The sequence below is a fragment of the Scyliorhinus torazame genome, chromosome 18 (genome assembly GCF_047496885.1).
Source record: "Scyliorhinus torazame isolate Kashiwa2021f chromosome 18, sScyTor2.1, whole genome shotgun sequence".
NCBI lineage: Eukaryota > Metazoa > Chordata > Chondrichthyes > Carcharhiniformes > Scyliorhinidae > Scyliorhinus > Scyliorhinus torazame.
Window position 1 is genome coordinate 83,473,087 of NC_092724.1, and position 17,455 is coordinate 83,490,541.

General features: G+C 48.9%; 1 protein-coding gene across 1 annotated transcript in view; it reads right to left on the reverse strand.

Moving 5' to 3' along the window:
* Nucleotides 1-17,455, reverse strand: part of unc13d (unc-13 homolog D (C. elegans)) — a 653,595-nt gene that overhangs the window by 592,531 nt on the left and 43,609 nt on the right. The gene's annotated exons all lie outside the window — the stretch shown is intronic.

The following is a 17,455-nucleotide window of genomic DNA, read 5'->3' on the forward strand; positions in this document are numbered from 1 at the left end:
CTGCCTAGAAATACTCTTGTTCCTGAAAATAGGCAATGGGGGGTGGGGGAGAAGATGGGCAAAGCGTGGATCTAGAAGGGAGTTGAGCTCCAGAGCTGAGGTGTGAGTGACTGACCTTGACATCAAAACAACAGTTAGCTGTGTGTGGCATTAAGCAGCCTCAGCAGAATTGAAGTGAATGGGAATGAGAGGAAAAACTCTCCATTGCTTGGAGTCATACCTAGCACAAAGGAAAATAGTTGTGGTTGTTGGAGGTCAATTACCTCAGCCCCAGAATATCACTGCAGGAGCTCCTCAGGTTAGTGTCCGAGGCCCAGCCATCTTCAGCTGCTTTATCAGGTTTTGAAGCAGTCCATGCCCACTTGCAGAAAAACCTGGAAAATATCCAGGCTAATGCCGATAAGCTGCAAGTAAGATTCATGCCACACAAGTCTCAGGCAATGACCATCTCCAATAAAAGAGAATCTACCCATCCCCTCTTACCATCACTGAATCCCCATCATCAACATGCTGGGGATAACCATTGACCAGAAACTGAACTGGACTAGCCATATAAATCATGTGGCTACAAGAGCAGGTCAGAGGCTTGTAATCCTGTGGAGAGTAATTCACCTGCTGAATAAATGCTGTGCTAACCAGCAATGCCCACATCCCATAAGTGAATTAAAATATATATTTTTTAAAGTCACGTACAATCCTAACTTGGAAAAGTATCGCCATTCCTTCACCGTCACTAGGTCAAACTCCTGGAATTCAATCCCTCAGAGCGCCAGGGGTGTACCTGCACCATATGGATGGTTCAGGAAGGCAGCTCAGCACCACCTTCTCCAGGATACTTAAGGATGGACAATAAATAGGAACAAATAAAATTTAACAAATCTACCTATGCAATCTAATCTTGAAAATTGATACAGTTTCTGCCTCAAACACCAACCTGGGAGTCACTTCTAAACCTCACACTCTCTCTGTGTGAAGAAATTTCTCTTGTCCGAAATCTCTGACATTCAATCCCCCAATCTTGGCCACTCACTGTCTGGAAACAGTCTGCTTCTATCTCCCCTGTTTCAAATAGTTCATCATTTTAAACACTTCAACACAATGTCCCAAAAAAATCTTGTTCTAATAAAACACCCTCCAAGTTTTTAATTCTTACTTTGTATCTGTATTTTCTCAGAGTAGACGAACCCCCACTGCGGGGTTTACGGTGGTGGAGGGGTGCATAGAATGGGAAACCCCATTGACAGTGGCGGGATCAGAAGATCTCACTGCTGGCCAATGATCACCATCCATGATGGTCACACACCAGCAGGACATTGAGGGAGTGGGATCCCTTTCAGTTCTGGTACAGGGTAGAGCTGAGGCATAACAAAGTAATGTATGTACAGCAGTCCCTGTGCCAGGTGAAATCTGCAATCCTAGTGAAGCTAAGCGCCCACTCCACCTGCTTGTCTACGGTAAGAAAGAATTAAAATGTAGTTAGCTGTCTTTGACCAGAGAGCCTCAGTGATCTCCTTAACTAACAGAGGGCAGCAAACTGGGAGATGTTACCAATTTTCTCCAGATGCAGTCTGGAAGTTGCCAGATGCATAAAAAGGCATCACCATAGTTACCTTCACGGCGATTGACACTGCACTCTTCTAAGTTTGCAGTTATAGCAGGCGGTAGATTTCAATGAGGGCATCTTTACTGAAGTGGGCCAAGTGCTGGAAAATGGGATTAGAATACATAGTTGAAGGGCCTTTTTTGTGCTGTAGACCTTTATGACTCTGATGTGTTAACACTGTCATTGGAAGTCAACCGAGAAACAGATAATTAAGTAAGCAAGAGCCTCAATTATTTAAGGTTATTTAAGTCCAAAGATGTGCAGATTAAGTGGATTGGAAGTGCTAAATAACCCTTAGCGTCCAAAAAGGCTGGGTGGGGTTTTGGGGATATGGTGGATGTGTGAGCTTGGGTAGGGCGCCCTGTCCAAGAGCTGGTGCAGACTCAATGGGCCTAATGACCTCCTTCTGCACTGTAAATTCTATGATTCTATATAATGTTGAAGAATTAACAATTAATCATTAATTCTATTATAAGGACTATCTCTAAACTCACATAGTTTTATGGTAAATTCATTTTAAAAAGAAGTTTTATACTAATAGTCCTAAAAGTCTGCTTACATTATTAAGCTAAGAGGTTGGATTCTCTGGCCGCCGAAATCGTGTTCGGCGACAGACTGGAGAATCCAAATACCCGACAGAATCGGGGGCGGCTCCTTTTCCGTGATGCTCCGCCCCCTCCAAAGTGCTGTACTCTTTGAGCAAAGCTCTTCTATTCCTTCTCAAGACAGCACCTTCATCTGTAATGATGAGTGTGTGCATGCGCGGCAACAGACCGGGCAATTCTCCAGACCGTATCGGGTGCATAGAATGGGAAACCCCACAGAGAATCGGTGGCTGTTTCACAACGATTTTTCTGTCGTGAAACGCCACCGTTTTCACACCGGCGTGGGGACCTAGTCTCCAGAAGAGAGAATTCAGCCTAAGATTTCAAGTCTGGATCACAAAATGGCAGTGAGAAATCTGAATCCTTTATGATCAGATAAATTGTCCACAAGTAGGGCGGCGCAGCGGTACAGTGGTTCGCATTGCTGCCACACAGCACTGAGGACCCGAGTTTGATCCCGGCCCCAGGTCACTGTTCGTGCGCAGTTTGCACATTGTCTGAATGGGTCTCATCCCCACAACCCAAAAAAAGATGTGCAGCGTAGGTGAATTGGCCCCTTAATTGGAAAAAAAGAATTGGATATGCTAAATTTATTTTTAAGAAATGGGGCAGGATTCTCTGACCCCCCCGCTGGGTCGGAGAATCCCCAGGGGGCGGCGGGAATCCCGCCCCGCCGTTCCAACGCCGACTGCCATATTCTCCGGCGCCGGTTTTTGGGCGGGGGCGGGGATCACGCCACGTCGGTCGGGGGCCATTGGCAGTGGCCCTCCCGGCAATTCTCCGGGCCCTGATGGGCCGAGCAGCCGTTGGTTTCTGGCCAGTCTCACCGGTGTGGATTGGACATGGTCCCACACGGCAGGACCTGGCTAGTAGGCCGGCTGGTGCGGTCCTCGGAGGGGAGGGGGGGGCGCGGAGGGATCCAGGGTGGCCTGGCCCGCGATCGGGGCCCACCGATCTGCGGGCGGGCCTGTGCCATTGGGGCACTCCCTCCTTCCGCGCTGACCCCTATAGGGCTCCGCCATGGCCGGCGCGGAGAAGACACCCCCTGTGCATACGCCAGAATACGCCAGCCGGTCTGCGCATGCGCTAACTCACGCAGTCCCTTCGGCGCTGGCTGGCGTGGCGCCAACCCTTCTGCCGCCAGCCTAGCCCCCGGAAGTGTGGAGAATTCCACAACTTCCGGTTGGCCCGACGCCAGAGTGGTTCGCGCCGTTCTTGGCGCCGGCGTTGGGCCAATTCGCCGATTGAGGTGAATCCCGCCCATGGTCCTCAGGAGAAATTCCGAACCTTGATTAAAACAATTTGTAACTAACGGTTTATACAAAATTACACAATGAAACAAAGCCAGATGTTCAAAGTAAGATTTTAAGAGCACACTGAATAAATCTATTGTTCTGTTATCAGGCTATTTACAGATATGCCTAAAAAAACAATCAATAATCTGTGGTAATCAATTTAGCCAATTACTGAATGACAACTGGGTCACCCCACATGGGTTGAGGGCTGTTGACTGGGATAAATACCCTTGAATAAGGAATTAGCCACTTACTGGATGACCCCAAGACAAATTCTCATCAGAATTATTGAGGGGTGCAAGAAGGTTAAGTTTTTTTCAGCCTGGTCAGCAGTCAAAAATCATGGAGGGCGAGATCTACCGGCTGTGTTGCGCCCGAAAAGCAGCGGTGTGAATCCTGCCCATTGTCGGCGGGATCACTTTCTGGCAAAACTGCATATTAGAGTGAGACATTTAATCTCACTCCATAATACAGTCTTGAGATCTAACCAAGGCGTAGGATCTAACCCCCTCGCCTTGGAGACCTCGGGCGAGCACCGTTCAGTACTGGTCTTCACAAATGGGGACCAGACAGAATGTCATTGTAGGGGTCTCCCACAAAAATGGCATCTTGATCTCTCCCTGCGAGGAGTTCGGCGAGAGGAGCTCATCAGTGCAAAAAATGGGACAAAGTGCGGCCTCAGCCACGGTTCCTCACAGAGGCCCCTGATCTATCCGAGTGGCCGTTCGACAGTGTGGTGTTTCTCGGCGCTCCGGAAACACGTAGCTGATCACGCTATGGTGCCCAGAGTCTATTTTGTTCTGATATGTATAGTCTTTAGTTGCTTTGTTTTCTCTTATTTTGTATGATTAAGAACGTATCTTTTTTTAAATAAATTATTTCTTTGACTTTATTATTCAAAGAGTTCTTGTCTTACCTCGTAAATTAATGGTACTTCCAGACATGCATTAATTGGAGGAATCTTATAATTGGACAAATCCAAATTGAATTTATCTAAAACTGACAGAGTGTGCATTTTCAGCTATGAGAGGTTAAGAGAGAGTTTTAGCTGGAGCATTCAGCTGCAAAACAGCATTGTTGGCATCAACTGATTGACATGAGGATCGCCCTACTCTGTATACTTGCAGTGGCCATTCATTGTGCACCAGTTTGGTGTCTAGCACTACTCACAAGTGTGCATGCACCAGAAAACGGGTGTGGCGGGACTGAGAATCCGCCCATTGTCTTTGTTACAAGCTCCAATTATTGCTTGCTTAATGCTCTGTCCAGTGGTATAACTACTCCTAGGAGGGCTGTAAACTATTCCAACCAGTGGCTCCTCACCCTTTTTATTCTGTATCTCCTGAGCACAAATCCATTCTCACTACTGCCCTGTACCATCCTTTACTATCTGTCATGATATTCAAACACACACATCATGATGGACACACTAACAGGCAAATCAGAGTACACAACACCACAACCAATCACAGACAAGAACACCAACCACATAAAAAGCACGAGCACGACACCTGGACGTCAGTAGGTCTGGGGAGAAGGGAACAGAAAGAGCTGATGAAACACCACAAGCAGGGAGCCCCCCACGTGCAGAGTGCAAAGACCAAGTTGTAAATAGTGAGTTTAAATAAAGAAGTGTTGTACCATATGCAACTGTGTTGGCTCATCTGTGTGTCAGAACACCCAACACCACATGGTACAGGAGTGGATCGATACCTGCCTACTAACCTGCCATTCTGGACATGGACCACACCGGCAAACCGCAGCCGATGCAAGTCACGGGGAACCTAGGCACCAACTGGAAGCTCTACAGGCAGCGATTTGACCTGTACATCCGTGCCACCGAAAAACAGAATGCCTCGGATGATTCGAAGATTGCAATGCTCCTCTTCTACGCAGGCCCCCACCCGAACGATGTCTTTAATTCACTGGTGTTCGAAGAAGGCGAAAACCAGGCCAAATATGACACGGTCATCCTCAAACTGGACCAGCACTTTCAAACTGAAGTAAACGAAACTTTTGAAAGATACATCTTTCAGCAACGCCTGCAAGGTAAGGAGGAGCTTTTTCAACCCTTTTTGACGCACCTCCGGATTCTAGCGCAGTCCTGCGGTTACGGCACCACTACAGAGTCCATGATCAGGGACCAGATTGTTTTTGGCGTTGCCTCTAGTGGCCTACGCCAGCAGCTTCTTAAAATAAAGAGCCTCACCTTAGCGTCTGCTGTGGAAGCCTGTGTCCTCCATGAAAATGCTACCTGCCGTTTTGCCCGATTTCAGGCGTCCGAGTTGGCACGGAGGGGGTCCCCAGCCGTCGAATCGGCAAGCCAGGCCGCCCACGACGTTGAACGCATCCAGGCCGTCGATTTCTTCCCGCCCCACGGCCCGGACGACAGCGGCCGCTTCCCGCGCTTTTCGCGGTCTCCCGCGCAGGTGCGCGCCAAAAATAACGGCCACAACGAGGGACGCACTGCGCAGGCGCGCCCACCGCAAGATCGCACTGCGCATGCGCAGTGGCGCAACGAACGCCGTGACGTCATGACGTGCAGAAATTGTGGAGGTCTACACTTAAAAGGGCAATGTCCTGCAAAATACCGACAGTGCAACAGATGTGCCATGATAGGCCACTACGCAGCCCGCTGTCGTGCGGCTCAACCCATGGATCCGGCGCATCCTCGACAACCTCGCACACGAGTCAGGACCGTCCAGCCCACGCATCAAGACTTCCAATTAAGTGATGCAGATGACCAGGATGACTTCCGAGTTGCCGTCATTGATGTCAACAAGGTCAATGCCATCAATCCAGACGATGAGTGGTGTGCCACCCTGACGGTCAACCGATCGCGCGTCGCCTTCCGTCTGGACACCGGCGCATCCGCCAACCTGATTGCTTACTCTGCAGTCCAGGCCATGAAGGTCAAACCACCCATCACACCATCCCGGCTTAAGATGGTTGACTATAACGGGAACGTTATCCCGTCCATAGGATCTTGCCAGCTACAGGTGACTCACAAGAGGTACACGGCCACACTCCCCTTCGAAGTTGTGGGCTCATCAAAGGACTCGTTACTGGGCGCACAAGCGTGTAAGGTCCTTCACCTGGTACAGCGCATCATGTCTCTCTCTCCAGATGAGATATCCGACTTCCCGGATGCTGAGTTCCACGCGAATCTCCATTCCCTCCTCGCTCACAACCAGGAGGTTTTTGAAGGCATGGGGACATTGCCACACACGTACAAGATTCGACTCAGACCGGACGCCATCCCTGTCGTTCACGCACCTCGCAGGGTTCCTGCGCCTCTCAAAGACCGCCTCAAGGCACAACTGCAGATTCTTCAGGACCAAGGGGTCCTATCCAAGGTCACGGAGCCCACGCCATGGGTCAGCTCCATGGTCTGTGTAAAGAAGCCCTCTGGCGAGCTCCGTATATGTATAGATCCAAAAGATCTGAACAACAACATCATGCGGGAACACTATCCCATCCCGAAACGAGAAGACCTCACCAGCGAGATGGCGCGAGCCAACATATTCACTAAATTGGATGCGTCCAAAGGATTCTGGCAGATCAAACTGGACCCGGCCAGCCGAAGACTATGCACATTCAACACCCCTTTTGGCAGATTCTGCTACAACCGGATGCCATTCGGCATCATTTCGGCATCTGAAGTATTCCACCGCATTATGGAACAGATGATGGAAGGCATCGAAGGGGTACGTGTATATGTGGACGATATCATCATTTGGTCCACCACTCCGCAGGAACACATGCATCGTCTGCGACGTGTCTTCACCCGCATACGGCAAAATGGCCTGCGTCTCAACCGTGCGAAGTGTGCTTTCGGCCAGACGGAGCTGAAATTCCTCGGGGACCACATCTCAAGGTCCGGGGTCCGTCCCGATGCAGACAAGGTTAGCGCCATCACAGCCATGCCACGACCGGCTGACAAGAAGGCTGTCTTAAGATTCCTCGGCATGGTCAACTTCCTTGGGAAGTTCATTCCCAACCTGGCTTCTCATACAACAAACATGCGCCATCTCGTAAAAAAATCGACGGAATTCAACTGGCACCAGTCGCATCAGCGGGAATGGGAGGAGCTCAAGCACAAACTGGTCACGGCACCAGTGCTGGCCTTCTTTGACACGACTCGCCCTACAAAGATCTCAACAGACGCCAGCCAATCTGGTATTGGAGCGGTACTCCTCCAAAAAGACAGCACGTCATCATGGGCCCCGGTTGCGTATGCCTCACGAGCCATGACCCCTACCGAACAGCGCTACGCGCAAATCGAAAAAGAATGCCTGGGCTTGTTAACTGGACTGGACAAGTTCCACGACTATGTGTATGGCCTGCCACGATTCACGGTCGAAACTGACCACCGCCCCCTGGTCAACATCATTAACAAAGACCTGAACGACATGACTCCTCGCCTCCAGCGCATCTTACTCAAACTCAGGAGGTACGATTTTGAACTGATCTACACTCCGGGGAAGGAACTCATCGTGGCGGACACTCTTTCCCGAGCAGTGAGCACACCACCAGATGCAGAGGGGTTCGTGCGTCAAATTGAGGCACACGTGACTCTGACAGCAGCAAATATGCCAGCTGATGATCCTAGTCTGGCCCACATACGCGCAGAGACGGCGACTGACCCTCTGCTGCAGCGAGTGATGCGCCACATGACGGAAGGGTGGCTAAAAGGGCAGTGCCCCCAGTTTTATAATGTGCGAGATGATCTCACCAATATAGACGGGGTCCTTATGAAATCGCATAGGATCGTCATTCCACACAGTGTGCGCCAGATGATTCTTCGTCAACTACACGAAGGCCACTTGGGCGTCGAAAAATGCAGACGAAGGGCCCGGGAGGCGGTATATTGGCCGGGTATTAATGAAGACATAGCCAACATGGTGCTCAACTGCACAACCTGTCAGAGGTTTCAGCCAGCGCAACCTCCGGAAACACTTCTACCACACGAGATGGTGACGTCCCCCTGGGCGAAGGTGGGTGTTGACCTATTTCACGCGCTCGGCAGAGATTACATTGTTATTATAGACTACTTCTCAAACTACCCGGAAGTCATGCCTCTCCATGATCTGACGTCGTCCGCAGTCATTGGGGCCTGCAAGGAAACGTTTGCTCGCCATGGCATTCCAAGGACTGTCATGTCAGACAATGGACCTTGTTTTGCCAGCCGTGAATGGTCGTCCTTTGCCGCAGCATATGGTTTCACTCATGTGACATCCAGCCCTCTGCATCCACAATCGAACGGGAAGGCTGAAAAGGGTGTCCACATCGCAAAGCGGCTCCTGTGCAAGGCGGCTGATGCCGGATCGGACTTTAACCTTGCCTTGCTGGCCTATCGATCGGCCCCGTTATCCACGGGCCTCTCGCCAGCGCAGCTACTAATGGGTCGCTCCCTCAGGACGACGGTACCTTCCGTCCTGGCACCGACAACAGACCATGAGGCGGTTCTTCGGAACATGCAACTGCAGCGTGATCGCCAGAAAGGGCGGTACGACACACGAGCGACGGACCTGCCCCCCCTGTCCTCCGGAGACAAAGTACGCGTCCATCAACCGTATGGTGGCTGGTCAGCACCGGCCGAAGTCCTCCGACAAGTGGCTCCCCGCTCGTTCCTGGTTCGCATGCCGGATGGTTCCGTGCGTCGCCGCAATCGGCGCGCCCTTCGCCGACTTCCACGCTCACAGCCACACAACACGCCAGATCCTCAACAGGCTTCCGAGGATGACTTTGTGGAGCTGCCGCACATCACGCCCTTTCCATCGCCACCCATGGCCATGCCTGCACAGCAGCCGGTGGTTCTTGATCCACCCTTAAGGCGGTCAACCCGAATTCGTCGCAAACCCATTAGAATGGACTTATAATACAGTTCATATGCTTAATAAGTTGGACAATTTTACATGATAACCTGTTGTTGTTTATCGTTCCAGATGTCGTCTGACTGGGCAACTGATCAAAATTTTTTTTTCTTCTTCTCTCGTTCGCATTTCTGTTATGTTATGGTACAACTGGATTCATGTGACGCACTCGACATCGCCCCATGTACATAGTTCCGTCATAGACACATGCTGCACACGACACACACACACTCTTAGATGCACTCACGTCACGATCATATTTATTACCACGTAGGCACATATCTTTGTAAAAAGGGGGGATGTCATGATATTCAAACACACACATCATGATGGACACACTAACAGGCAAATCAGAGTACACAACACCACAACCAATCACAGACAAGAACACCAACCACATAAAAAGCACGAGCACGACACCTGGACGTCAGTAGGTCTGGGGAGAAGGGAACAGAAAGAGCTGATGAAACACCACAAGCAGGGAGCCCCCCACGTGCAGAGTGCAAAGACCAAGTTGTAAATAGTGAGTTTAAATAAAGAAGTGTTGTACCATATGCAACTGTGTTGGCTCATCTGTGTGTCAGAACACCCAACACCACACTATCAAGGCTATTTCTTCCCCCTTTTTATTGGCTTTTAGAAATGTTGAGTACCTGGGGATATTTATCTCCTATCTTTTGTCACTTTGTAACCAAGTTTCTAATGGCGACTGGATCTAAATCATTTGTCTCTAATTTATCCATCTTATTATGAATGCTTTGTACATTCAGATAAAATACTATTTTTGCTATTATTGTTTATTCACTATAAACGTTAAAAGCTGTCCTTTCCTGTTCCACTCTGCTTGTCTTTAATCACACTGCTCTATTGCCTCTTGATTGAAATCATTCTTCAACTGACTTTCCCCTTTGACCCTCTTTTAGTTTAAAGAGAAAAGGACAATCAATTATTTCTTGTATCACCTAATGCCTTTCTACAACTTTGAGGGATTAGGCCTCACCCATTTCCTGGATTTCCTGGCAGGCAGACATACTCTGTGGGTAATAGGAATCTGAAATGGAGACAGAAAATGCTGTAAGTACTCAGCAGGTCTGGCAGGGTCTGTTCTGATGGAAGTTCATTAACGTTACTCTCATCACAGATGCTGCAAGACCTGCTGAATACTTTCAGCTTTTTCTGTTTTTATTGCCGACCAATTCTGTAAGTAACTTGCACTAACATCAATGAATTTTCTTTCTTAATGACTGTTCTCGAAGGCTGATTCTAGAATATTCCAGTCAGTAACCTTGCTATGTTATGAGCTGATATTGAGATTATATATACAGATGTTTACAAGAGAGAGGTTATGACATTTCCTACCGTTCCTGTAACTAATTTCATCACATGGTGCAACTGAAACTCAAGGTTAAGAAATTGGTAAAGACAGCCAGCACGGTGGCACAGTGGGTTATCCCTGCTGTCTCACGGCGCCGCGGTCCCAGGTTCGATCCCAGCTCTGGGTCACTGTCCATGTGGAGTTTGCATATTCTCCCTGTGTTTGCGTGGGTTTCGTCCCCACAACCCAAAGATGAGAAGGGTAGGTCAATTGGCCATGCTAAATTAACCCTTAATTGGAAAAAATGAATTGGGTACTCTAAATTTAAAAAAAAAAAGAACTGGGAGAGATCATGGAGAGTATTAGCTCCATGCAGGCGGGCAAGGCGCCAGGACCAGACGGGTTCCCGGCGTACTTCTACAAAGCTTTTGCGACAGCCCTGGCCCCACACCTGCGGCAGATGTTCACAGACTCGCTGGCTAGGGACACATTGCCACCTACAATAGCACAGGCTTCAATCTCGCTAATACCTAAGAAAGATAAAGACCCAATAGAATGCGGGTCATACAGACCCATCTCACTACTAAACGTAGACACCAGAATACTGGCCAAGATCCTAGCCAAAAGGCTGGAGAACTGCATTCCAGAGGTGGTCGCAGAGGACCAGATGGGCTTTGTTAAAGGTAGACAGCTAACATCGAACATCAGACACCTGCTGAACGTGCTCATGACCCCATCCAGGGAGAGAACACCTGAGGTGATTGTCTCCCTGGACGCACAAAAGGCCTTCGACTGAGTTGAGTGGAAGTACCTCATAGTGGTACTGGAGAGGTTCGGGCTCGGATCAGGGTTCACCTCTTGGATGAAGCTGCTGTACAACGCTCCCATGACAAACAACACCTGCTCTCAGTACTTCCAGCTGCACAGGGGCACCAAGCAGGGATGCCTGCTGTCCCCACTGCTTTTCGCTCCACAATCAAACCAAGAGCGATCGCTCTCAGAGCAGCAGAAAACTGGAGGGGGATCCAAAGGGGAGGCAGAGAGCACAGAGTCTCACTCTATGCAGATGACCTGCTCCTCTACATTCCGGACCCACAAAGCAGCATAGAAGGAATCATCGCGCTCCTGAAAGAGTTTGGTGCCTTTTCGGGCTGAGAATGCTAGGATCCCAAAGAAGGCCCTACATAAAAAAAAGTCCAGAGGAGGGCTAGCCCTCCCAAACCTACTATACTGTGACTGAGTGGCAACAGCAGAAAGAATAATGGGATGGATTAAGGTGCCAGAAGCCGAGGGGTCCACGCAGCGGAGGCCTCCTGCAAGGGGACCTTGCTATGGGCCCTTGCCATGGCGGCACTCCCATCCCCACCCAAAAAACACTCCAGCAGACCTGGAACCAATTACAGCAGCAATTTGGCCTGACCGAAACTCCAGGGACATTGAAGGAAGTGAGAACTGTAATTGCAGGGGCAATGCCCATCATCTTCCAGTCTTCTCTACACTCAGGGGAGGTGCTAGGGGCATGGGAAATTGACAATGTTATGCCCTTGTTCAAAAATGTTTGTAAGGATTGCCCCAGCAATTACAGGTCAGTCAGTTTAACATCAGTGGTGGACAAGCTTCCAGAAACAATTATTCGGGTTAGAATTAGTAGTCACATAGACAAATGTGGGTTGATCAGGAAGAGCCAGCATGGATTTATCAAGGGGAAATTGTGTTCAACTAATTTGCTGTAGTTTTTTGAGGAGGTAACAGAAAGGGTCGATGAGACTAATGCTGTTGATGTGGTGTACATAGTTTCAAAAGGCATTCGATAAACTGCCACATAACAAACTTGTGAGAAAAGTTATAGTTCCTGGAATAAAAGACACAGTAGCACATGGGTACAAAATTGGCTGAATAATAGGGTGCGGAGAGTAACAGTCAATGGATATTTTTCAGGCTGGAGGAAAGTTTGTAGTGGAGTTCCCCAGGGGTCAGTATAGGGACCCTTGTTTTTCCTGATATATGTTAATGATCTGGATCTTGAAGTACAGAGGACATTTTGAAAGTTTGCCCATGACACAACAGCCAATCAGCGGCTCTGCTCTGCTGCCCTCTGCTGGATGCTTGCCTTCACTTGAACACGGAGGGTGTCTTGCTCAGGTACACCTTCTGGATACAGTGACCGCAATGCACTGATGCAAATTGTCCCCGCAACAGCCAATCAGCGTCTCCTCTCTGCTGTCCTCTGCTGGATCACATTGAATGGCTCCCCCTTGTTGACTGTACTGGTTAGCTCTTCAAAGAATTCCAATAGATTTGTCAAGCATGATTTTCCCTTCATAAATCCATGCTGACTCTGACTGATCCTGCCACTGCTTTCTAAATGTTCCGCTACAAAGTCCTTGATAATGGATTCAAGCATTTTCTCCACTACCGTTGTTAGGCTTACTGGTCTATAATTCCCTGCTTTCTCTCTACCTTCCTTTTTGATTATCAGAGTGACGTGAGCTACCCTCCAACCTGCAGGGACAGTTCCAAAGTCTATAGAATCCCAGAAGATGACCCAGAAGATGGTACCGAGATGATTGAACTCCAACCACCACAACCATCTTCCTTTGCACCAGGTATGACTGCAACCAGTGGCGAGTTTTGCTCCTGATTCCTATTGACTCCAATTGAGCAAAGGGGTCCTTGATGCCAAACTCAATCAAATGCTGCCTTAAATCCAACAGAGGGCAGTAGAGCAGAGCTGTTGATTGGCTGTTGCGGGGAAAATTTGCATCAGTGTATTGCGGTCACTGCATCCAGAACGTGTACCTGAGCAAGACACCCTCCATGTTCAAGTGAAGGCAAGCATCCAGCAGAGGGCAGTAGAGTGGAGCTGCTGATTGGCTGTTGTGGGGAAAATTTGCATCAGTGCATTGCGGTCACTGCATCCAGAAAGTGTACCTGAGCAAGTCACCCGCCGTGATTTTCGGCGGGGGCAGTGGCCAGGGGTCTGTCGGGAAGGTAGGTTTACCTCTTTTTGTGAGGGCCACGAAGAATCCAGCACGAGTAATAACATTTATTTACAATAACATATATATATATATAACGGCAGCAGCAACTTCCCTTGCTGCACACTGCTTCCCCCTGGTTCCAAACTGGCCAGCTTTATTTATACTTGGAGTTTACTAATGGTTTCTCCGCCCCCCTCATTGGGGAAGCTCATACTCCCACAGGATTGTGGGATTGTCATTAGTCCCCAGCCAATGGTAAGCAGGCAGGTTATAACACCTTTTGAAATACTTTAAAAACTTACCTTGAAGAGTGACATCACAGCAAAGCAGTGACCTGATTGGCTGAGAAGGAGAGTGCTCCAATTAGCAGTAGCTGGGAGAAATTTAACTCTTCGTATGTTGGTAAGTATTGTGATTGGTAAGTAAAATCTTTATTCCTTTCACTTATTCATTATTTGATATTATATTTGTAATCAGTTAAGGTAAAGTGTAAAAATGACAGGAGATCCCAGACATGTGCTATGCTCCTCTTGCTCAATGTGGGAGTTCAGGGGCGCGGCCGATGCCCCTGACTCCTTCATTGCAGGAAATGTGTCCTGTTAGACCGCATGATGGCTCTGGAGCTACGGATGGACTGACTTTGGAGCATCCGCGATGCTGAGGAGGTCGTGGATAGCACGTTCAGTGAGTTGGTCACACCGCAGATTAGGATTGGTGAGGGGGACAGGGAATGGGTGACCAAAAGGCAGAGAAAGAGCAGGAAGGCAGTGCAGGTGTCCCCTGCGGTCATCTCCCTCCAAAACAGGTATACCGTTTTGGATACTGTTGGGGGAGATGACTCACCAGGGGAAGGCAGTAGTAGCCAGGTTCATGGCACCGTGGCTGGCTCTGCTGCACAGAAGGGCGGGAAAAAGACTGGCAGGGCTATAGTCATAGGGGATTCAATCGTAAGGGGAGTAGACAGGCGTTTCTGTGGTCGAAAACGAGACTTCCGAATGGTATGTTGCCTCCCTGGTGCACGGGTCAGGGATGTCTCAGATCAGCTGCAGGACATACTGAAGGGGGAGGGTGAACAGCCAGTTGTCGTGGTGCATATAGGCACCAACGATATAGATAAAAAAACGGGATCAGGTCCTACAATCAGAATTTAGGGAGTTAGGAGATAAGTTAAAAAGTAGGACCTCAAAGGTAGTAATCTCAGGATTGCTACTAGTGCCAGGAAACAGTCAGAGTAGAAATTCACGAATAGTCAGAATGAAAACGTGGCTTGAGAGATGGTGCAGGATGGAGGGGTTCAGATTGTTGGGACATTGGAACAGGTTCTGGAGGCGGTGAGACCATTACAAATCGGATGGTCTACACCTGGGCAGGACTGCAAGGGGTGCTTTTGCTAACACTGTTGGGGAGGTTTTAAACAAATGTGGCAGGGGGATGTGAACCAGATTAGGAAGTTAGAGGTCAGTAAAGAGGCAGCAACTAAAGCCAGTAAGGTACTAGATAATAAACTCAATGTGACTAAGGGAAAGAGTAGACAGGGAAGGGATGATGAACGCAAAGGGACAGGTGGTCTGAGGTGCATTTGGTTCAATGCAAGAAGTGTAGCAGGTAAGGCAGTTGAATTTAGGGCTTGGATTAGTACCTGGGAATATAGGACATAGAACTGGAAAGTGCTCACTTTACCACAATTGCCAATTCCCTATTAGCAATAACCTTCAGCTGTGTGCCTGCATGTCGCCATGGTCAATGGGGGTTATAGGTGGTCGATGAGACAGATAGACAGGAGCCGGAGCCGTCTCTGTTATGAGTACAGATGATCCAGGGGGTAGCATGGCTGACCAGCGGGTGCTGGGACTCCTCCCCCACCCTCCAGCCCAGGGGTGTTCCCCTTTAATGGCCATGTTGCGCTCAGTGGAGAACGCGATGTGGCCGGTAAATCACGCCCATGACTAAGTGTCGTTAGATAGCAATGGGGAACTAGTCGACAGAGCCAACGGGAAACTCCCAGCAAAATCCGCCACAAATGACTCTTAGAAACAATTTCTGTTAGATCACGCCGAGGGCATTTGGTTTTGTTTTTTTGTTATCTTTGCAGCATTTAGTTTTAACAGTTGGTTCTCTCTTGTTCTCTCTTTCCCTTCCCACCATTCTCTGACCCTCATTTCCCATTTAACTATTTCGCTCTCCTGATTTGACCTTACCCCATGATTTGCAATATCTGCATATGCTTGGTCCCCCCCCCCCCCCCCCCCCCACCCCACACCGTTTAGTTGAAGCCCTCTCCACCTCCCTAATTACGCAGCTCGCTAGAATATTGGCCCCTGCACGGTTCAGGTGTTGACCATCCCAATGCTGCAGCCCCAACATTTCCCCATACTGGTGCCAGTGCCTCATGAACTGGGACCCACTTCTCCCAAACCAGTTTCTGAATCACATATTCATCTCTCTAATTTGACTTTTCCAATGCAAATTTGCACGTGGCACAGGTAATAATCCAGTGATTGTGAGCTTTGAGGTTTTGCTTCTTAATTTGGTGCCCAGTAACTTGCACTTGGGATTACTGGACACAATTTCAAAATTTACAGATGGCACCATTCTTGGAAGAGCAGTAAACAGCAAGCAAGTTGATAACAGACTTCAAGAGGACAAAGTGGGTTGGCTGTCAGATTGGACGGACACATGGCAGATAATAGACAGAGCTAAGCGATTCCACAACCAATGGATCAGATCTAAGATCTGCAGTTCTGCCACACCCACGGCAGCACAAGTGACAGCACTGTGGCTTCACAGCGGCAGGGTCCCGCTGGGTCACTGTCGGTGAGGAGTCTGCACGTTCTCCCCGTGTCTGCGTGAGTTTCCTCAGGGTGCTCCGGTTTCCTCCCACAGTCCAAAGATGTGCAGGTTAGGTGGATTGACCCTGCTAAATTGTCCTTAGTGTCCAAAAAGCTTAGGAGGGGTTATTGGGTTTCGGGGATAGGGTGGAAGTGAAGGCTTAAGTGGATCGGTGCAGACTCGATGGGCCGAATGGTCTCCTTCTGCACTGTATGTTCTATGTTCTATGAATAATGGTGGACAATAAAACAACTTACTAGAGGAGGAGGTTCCACAAATATCACCATCATCAATCATGGATGAGCCAGCACATTAGTGCAAAAGATAAAGCTTAAGCATTCGCAACAATCTTCAGCCAGAAGTGCCAAGTGGATGATCCATCTTGGCCTTCTCTGACGGTCCCCAGCATCACAGATGCCAGTCTTCAGCCAATAGGTTTCACTCGCCATGATATCTAGGAATGGCTGAAGGCACTGGATACTGCAAAAGCGAGAGACCCTGACAATATTCCGACAGTATAGAATAAAGAACAATGAACAGTACAGCACAGGACCAGGCCCTTTGACTCTCCAAGCCTGCACCTCTCTAATTACGCAGCTCGCTAGAATGATGCCTGTCTAAACTAACACCTTCTGCACTTCTGTGCCCCTCTATTCCCATCCTATTCATATATTCATATGCCTCTTAAATGTTGCTGTCGTATCTGCTTCCGCCACCTCCCCCGCAGAATGTTCCAGGCATCCACCACCCTCTGTATAAAGTATTTGCTTCGCACATCTCCTCTAAACTTTCCCCTTAAACCTATGTACCCTAGTAATTGACTTTTCCACCGTGGAAAAAAGTGTCTGACTATCCATTCTGTCCATGCTACTCATAATTTTGTAAACCTCTATCAGGTCACCCCTCAACCTCTGTCATTCCAGTGAAAACAATCTGAGTTTATCCACCTCT